We start from the raw sequence: 6,870 nt of genomic DNA on the forward strand, positions 1-6,870 counted from the left end.
CAGAAGACAAGAAATCACCAAAACCAGAACTGAACTAAAGGAGATTGAAACACACACACACACACACACACACACACACACACACATTAAAAAGATCAACAAATCTACAAGTTGTCTTTTTAAAAAATGAATAAAATAGATAGAACACTGGCTAGACTAATAAAGAAGAGAAAAGATCCATATAAACACAACTAGAATGACAAAGAGGATATTACCACTGACCCCACAGAAATAGAAATAACCATCAGAGAATACTGTGAATACCTCTGTGCATACAAACTAGAAAATTTAGAAGAATTGATAAATTCCTGGACATAGATACCCTCCAAAGACTACACCAGGAAGAAATTAATCCCTGAATAGACCAATAACAAGCTTCAAAATGGAATCAGTAATAAATAGCCTGCCAACCAAAAAAATCCCAGGACCAGACAGATTCACAGCTGAATTCTACCAGATGTACAAAGAGGAGCTGGTACCATTTATACTAAAACTATTCCCAAAAACTGAGAAGGAGGGGCTCCTTTCTAACTCGTTCTATAGGCCAGCATCTTCCTGATACCAAAACCTGGCAGAGACACAACAAAAAAAGAAAACTCAAACCAATATTCTTGATGGACATCAATACAAAAAATCCTCAACAAATACTGGCCAACCAAATCCAGCAGCATGTCAAGAAGCTTTCCATCACAGACAAGTAGGCTTTATCCCTAGGATGCATGGTTGCTTCAACATATGCAAATCAATAAAGGTGATTCATGACATGAACAGAACTAAAGATAAAAACCATATGATTATTTCAGTAGATTCAGAAAAAAGCTTTCAATAAAATTCAACACCCCTTTATATTAAAAACTCTCAATAGACTAGGTATTGAAGGAACATTCCTTAAAGTAATAAGAACCATCTATGACAAACCCACAGTCAACATCATACTAAGTGGGCAAAAGCTGGAAGCATTCGCCTTGAAAACAAGCATGAGACAAGGATGCTCTCTTTCATCACACCTATTCAACATAGTATTGGAAATCTTGACCAGAGCAATCAGGTAAGAGAAAGAAATAAAGGGCATTGAAATAGGGAGAGAGGAAGTCAAACTATCCCTGTTTTCAGATGACATAATTCTATAACTAGAAAACCTCACAGTCTGTCCAAATCTCCTTCAGCTGATAAACAACTTGAGCAGAATCTCAGGATACAAAATCAACATACAAAAATCACTAGCATTCCCAAACATTAACAACAGTCAAGGTGAGAGACAAATCAGGAATACATTCTCATTCACAATTGCCACAAAAAGAATAAAATACCTAGGAATACAGCTAAACAGGTAGGTAAAAAATCTCAACAAAGAGAACTACAAAACACTGGTCAAACAAATCAGAGATGACACAAACAAGTGGAAAACCATTTCATACTCATGGATAGGAAGAATCAATATTGTTAACATGGCCATACTGCCCAAAGCAATTTATAGATTCAACACGATTCCTAGCAAACTACCAATGATATTCTTCACAGAACTAGAAAAAACTAGTTTAAAATTCATATGAAACCAAGACAGAGTCAGAAAAGCCAAGGCATTCCTAAGCAAAAAGAACAAAGTTGGAAGCATCATACTACGCAACTTCAAACTATACTACTGGGCTATAGTAACCAAAACATAATGGTACTGGTACAAAAACAGACACATAGACCAATAGAAAAAAAAATAGAAAGCACAGTAATAAGTCTGCACACTTACAACCATCTGACCTTCGACAAAGCCGACAAAAGTAAGCAACGGGGAAATGACTCCCTATTCAATAAATAGTGCTGGAATAACTGACTAGCCATATGCAAAAGATTGAAACTGGGCCCCTTCATCATACCATACACAAAAATCAACTTGAGATGGATTGAAGACTTAAATGTGAAACCCAAAACTATAAAAAACTTTGGAAGACCACCTAGACTTCTGCACAGCAAAAGAAACTGTCAACAGAGTAAACAGACAAGCCACAGAATAAGAGAAAATTTTTGCAAACTATGTATTAACAAAAGTCTAATATCTATCATTTATGTGGAACTTCAACAATTTCAAGGAAAAAAACATTAAAAAGTAGGCAGAGATCATGACAGACACTTCTCAAAAAAAAGATACGCATGTGGCCAACAAGAATGTGGAAAAAAAAAGTTCAGTATCACTGATCATTAGAAAAAAGCAAATCAAAACTACAATGAGATATCATCTCACACCAGTTAGGATGGCTGTTATTGAAAAGTCAAAAAATAACACATGCTGGCCAGGTTGTGAAGAGAAAGGAATGCTTACACATTGTTGGTGGGTGTAAACTAGTTCAACCCCTGTGGAAAGCAGTGTGGCAATTCTTCAAAGAGCCAGAAACAAAACTACAATTCGACCCAGCAATCCCATTACTGAGTATGTACCAAAGGAATATAAATTGTTTTGTCACAAAGACACATGCAAGTATATGTTCACTGCAGCACTATTCACAATAGCAAAGGCATGAAATCAGCCTAAATGCCCGTCAGTGGTAGACTGGATAAAGAAAAAGTGGTACATATACACCATGGAATACTATGCAGCCCCAAAAGAGCCATAAAAAAGATCATATCCTCTGCAGGAACATGAATGGAGCTGGAGGCCATTAGCCTTAGCAAACTAGAGCAGGAAGAGAAAACTAAATAGTGCATGTTGTCACTTACAAGTGAGAGGTAAATGATGAGAACCATGGACACATAGAGGGAAACAGCAGACACTAGGGCTACTGGAGGATGGACGGTGGGAGGAGGAAGAGGAGCAAGAAACATAACTAATGGGTACTAGGCCTAATACCTGGGTGATAAAATAATCTGTACGATAAACCCCCGTGACAGGAGTTTACCTATGTTACAAACCTGCAGATGTACTCCTGATCCTAAAAGTTTTTTTAAAAGTGCTTATTGTCCAATGTGAATGGCACATATGTAAATACAAATTAATGGTAATAAAACTAATGATACAAATATAAGCAATATCCAGTAAGAGCATAGAGGAAAGAATGAATTTATTAGTTCATGTTTATTTATTCAATAATGTATTTAAAGTTTCTCACAACATGAAATAAAAGGAAAAAATGAATATTGGAGTAGTAAATCCAGAGGAAAAAAATAACTTTGCATAGATAATTTGAAGTCAACAATATATGAGCATACAGAATACATACTTAAGGTCTAGAAAAATGCCAGAGTAAGCATTTGGCCTCTAAACTTTTTGGAAGGTAAGAAAAATGAGAACATAATAAATTACACTATTTATACTATCTCCAAAGAAAAAGAAAATGAACCTATTCCTAGCGCTGAAATGAAAGTTTTTCCTTGTAGGTGATCAAAAAAAGAACAATATGCCATCCTCAACAACATCCATATATTAAATTGACTTCATAGGGCTATTTCTTATAGTGGTTGCTAGCATGGACCAATGATGACATAATGCCAAATTACATACAGTAAAAGCAGTTTTACAAGAGGACAGACCATATTGTCCAGACGTGTAAATTTCTGCTTGTGAAGCTTATTCTTAGGATTTTTTTTTTTTGTATCTATAGGAACACATGGACTATATATCACTCAGGCAATCCTTTGCAAATTTATGTTGCCCAACGAAGCATTTGATGAGGATTAAGCAACAGTGAGTTCAAGGTTATAGTCCTTAACAATCACTTAGGGTGCAGCTATTTCAGTTTACTTATTAAATAATGGAAGTGCTTAACTCCCTCTGGGGTTGGGTTCAGAGGAAAGGGACCACGGAACTTGGACTAGTTTTAAAAATTGTGGTAAAATACACACACCATGAAATTTATCTTGACCATTTTTGAATGTACTGTTCAGTGGCATTAAATACATTCACATGGTTTTGCTACTAATCCACCTGCACAGAACTCTTTTTATCTTATAAATCTGAATCTCTGTGCCTATTATACAATAACTCCATGTTCCTCCCTCCCTCAGTCCCTGCCAGCCACCATTTTATCTATCTCTATGAATTTGACTATTCTAGGTACCCTCATAAAAGTGGAACCATACAGCATAAAAATATAGAATACTTCATGAATCTGCATGTCATTCTTTCTCTGGGGCCATGCTAAATTGTTTCTCTGTTGTTCTAATTTTAGTATATGTACTGCCCAAGCAATCACTTTGGCTGGTTTTGGACTGAAGAACAGGAGCGCATCAAACTTAAAATGGGGAAAGTTCTGCACGAAGGCAGGATGGTATAGTAATACTATTTTCCTTGCACCTGAAGACTGGGACAAGAAGGGACACTGAATGAGATGAGGTTAAAGAGACAGGAAGAAGCCAAACTCTAAAGGGCTTTGTAAACCATGTTTCATTAAGAGCTTGGACGTACAGACAATAAGAATGGAATAGGGAATTAAAATTTGTATTTAAGAAAAATCATTCCAGGAAAAAAAGGAGGCCTGGAAGAGGACAAAATCTAAAAAAGACCAATTAGAAGGCAACGGCAAATATTTAGAGAAGGTTTTCCTTCTACTTTTTTTTCCCCCCAGCTCACCAGTATTGTTAGAGCAGGAATTACAGAATTGTACAGAACATGGGGAAATTTGTGTCTGTGCTTCTCATGTCCTTACTTCTAGTCTTCTGTTCCAAGCTTAGAAGGAAACTTTAAAAATATCTTATGTTACTAACAAGCAAAAACAAAACAAAACAGAACAAAAACACTAAAAGTGGGCAAAGGACATGAATAGACACTTCTTTAAAGAAAACACATAAGTGGCCAACAAGCATATGAAAAAATGCTCAACATGAGCTAATCATTTGAGAAATGCAAATTAAAACCACAATGAGATACCTTCTCACACTAGTCAGAATGGCTTTTATTAAAAATTCAAAAAACAACAGTTGCTGGTGAAGTTATGGAGAAAAGGAATTGCTTACAGACTCCTGGTGGGAATGTAAATTAGTTCAGCTATTGTGGAAATCAGTGTGGCATTAAGTATGTTAGGAGAGAAACCATAGGCATTTCTTATGCTTTTGTACAAAGAACTTAAAACAGAAACACCATTGGACCCAGCAATCCCATTATTGAATACAAACCCAAAGGTATAGAAATTATTCTGCCATAAAGTAACATGCATGCACATGTTCATTGTGGCAGTATTCACAATAGCAAAGACATGGGATCAACCCAAGTGCCCATCAACAGGAAAAACTGGATAAAGAAAATGTGATATATATACACCATGGAATACTATGTAGCCATTAAAAAGAACAAGATTATGCCCTTTGCAGCAACATGAATAGAGCTGGAGGCCATAATCCTAAGAAAACTAACATGGGAACAGAAAACCAAATACTGTATGTTCTCACTTATAAGTGCAAGCTAAACATTGAGTACAAAGGGACACAAAGGTGGTGACAACAGGCACCAGGGCCTAGCTGAGGGTAGAGGGTGGAGGAGGAAAATAGAAAAACTCCCTAACAGGTACTATGCTTAGTAACTGAGTGACAAGATAGTTCGTATACTGAATTCCCATGACATGCAATTTACTTACATAACAAACCTGCACATATACCCCTGAACCTCAAATAAAAGTTTAAAAAAAAAAAAAAAGCAAATCTTATATTTCAGTAAAGAATCCAGAGAAGTCAAAGTCTAAAATGCACATTTTAATCCAGGAGAACACTTTTGAGGTGGCATTTCTCCCAACTGACCTGCCTCATTCCCCACCTCACATCATTTGTGTAGCAAGTGATACATACTAAATCATCAATTCATAGCTTTTCTGGAATCCTATGTGAATCATTGTTATTACAATTCAATTATCCTTAAGAAAATGGAAACTAAATATGGAAGGAAATGTGTTTTCCCTTCATAACAAGCTTTCTGGCTTTATACACCCTAAAGAACCAGTAATAATTAGGATGAGGGCAGAGGCTCTAGGATTTCAGTGTTGGGCTGAAATACTGCTGCTTTATCTCATCCAGTGGTCCTTAAGGAACACCTTTTCCTCTAGTTCTTCATGGTACACAGCTGTCGTGGAGCACTCTCACTCAAAACATTTCAATGGCCAATGCCTAAGGAATCACGTATGAAGTCACTGTTATCTCCAATGAGCCATCTTTTCCTGACAATGTATCTACCTGGATGCTCTCCCTCTCCCCACTTTCACACGTGAAATCATAACCTTAATAACAATGCAGAGAAGAAAATTGAAAAGTTTTCCCCAAAAAATATACTGGACATAATATCTTCATGCTCTAAAGTCTAGTTGGATTTTGTTTCAATCTTTTCCATAGCACCATCTTAGTCCTCAGTGTTTTATTTTAAAATCATTTGAGAATGGAGATAATTTCATAATTGTACCTGAATTCTTTATTTGCATATAGGAAATAATAAATGTTGGATAATAAGTGCTTATGTATTCAGTAAATAGCTGTTTCAGGCCTATTAGAGTCCAACAACTTAGTTATGCATTAGAAATACACCAAAGAATAAGAAATTATCTCTGAATTCAAGAAATCTCAGTGCAGGTGGAAGATTCCTCAGAAATGTTTTAGAGCATGAAGAGGACACCCTGAGGAAAAATTAAGAAGGCACATCTAGAGTCTTAAGAATTCTGGAAAGGGCTAGAATTAAAAAACTCATTGTGATATCTCAATTTGCCTATCAATAGTGTTTCTTCAGGTGGCAAAAAAGAATTGTTCTTAAAATAACAGGAAACTAAATTACAAAAAGGCACATTTCACCTTAAAGTAAGAACTGTTTTTTAGTAATCAGAGAATCTCCACATTAAAATTAGTTGCTTTGTAAAGATAAAGAACTTTGTATTATATTAAAAATCTAGAAAACCAGCTGTATAAATG

The 6,870-nt window shown here is 35.8% G+C and overlaps 1 non-coding gene across 1 annotated transcript; it reads right to left on the bottom strand.

Annotated features, from left to right (window-relative positions):
* Positions 1–4,073: 4,073 nt before the first annotated feature.
* Positions 4,074–4,181, bottom strand: LOC116275099. Its single transcript, XR_004184064.1, has one exon. It is a non-coding gene; the product is annotated as a U6 spliceosomal RNA (small nuclear RNA).
* Positions 4,182–6,870: the final 2,689 nt, after the last annotated feature.

This window comes from Papio anubis, chromosome 5 (genome assembly GCF_008728515.1).
Source record: "Papio anubis isolate 15944 chromosome 5, Panubis1.0, whole genome shotgun sequence".
In the NCBI taxonomy this organism is placed as follows: domain Eukaryota; kingdom Metazoa; phylum Chordata; class Mammalia; order Primates; family Cercopithecidae; genus Papio; species Papio anubis.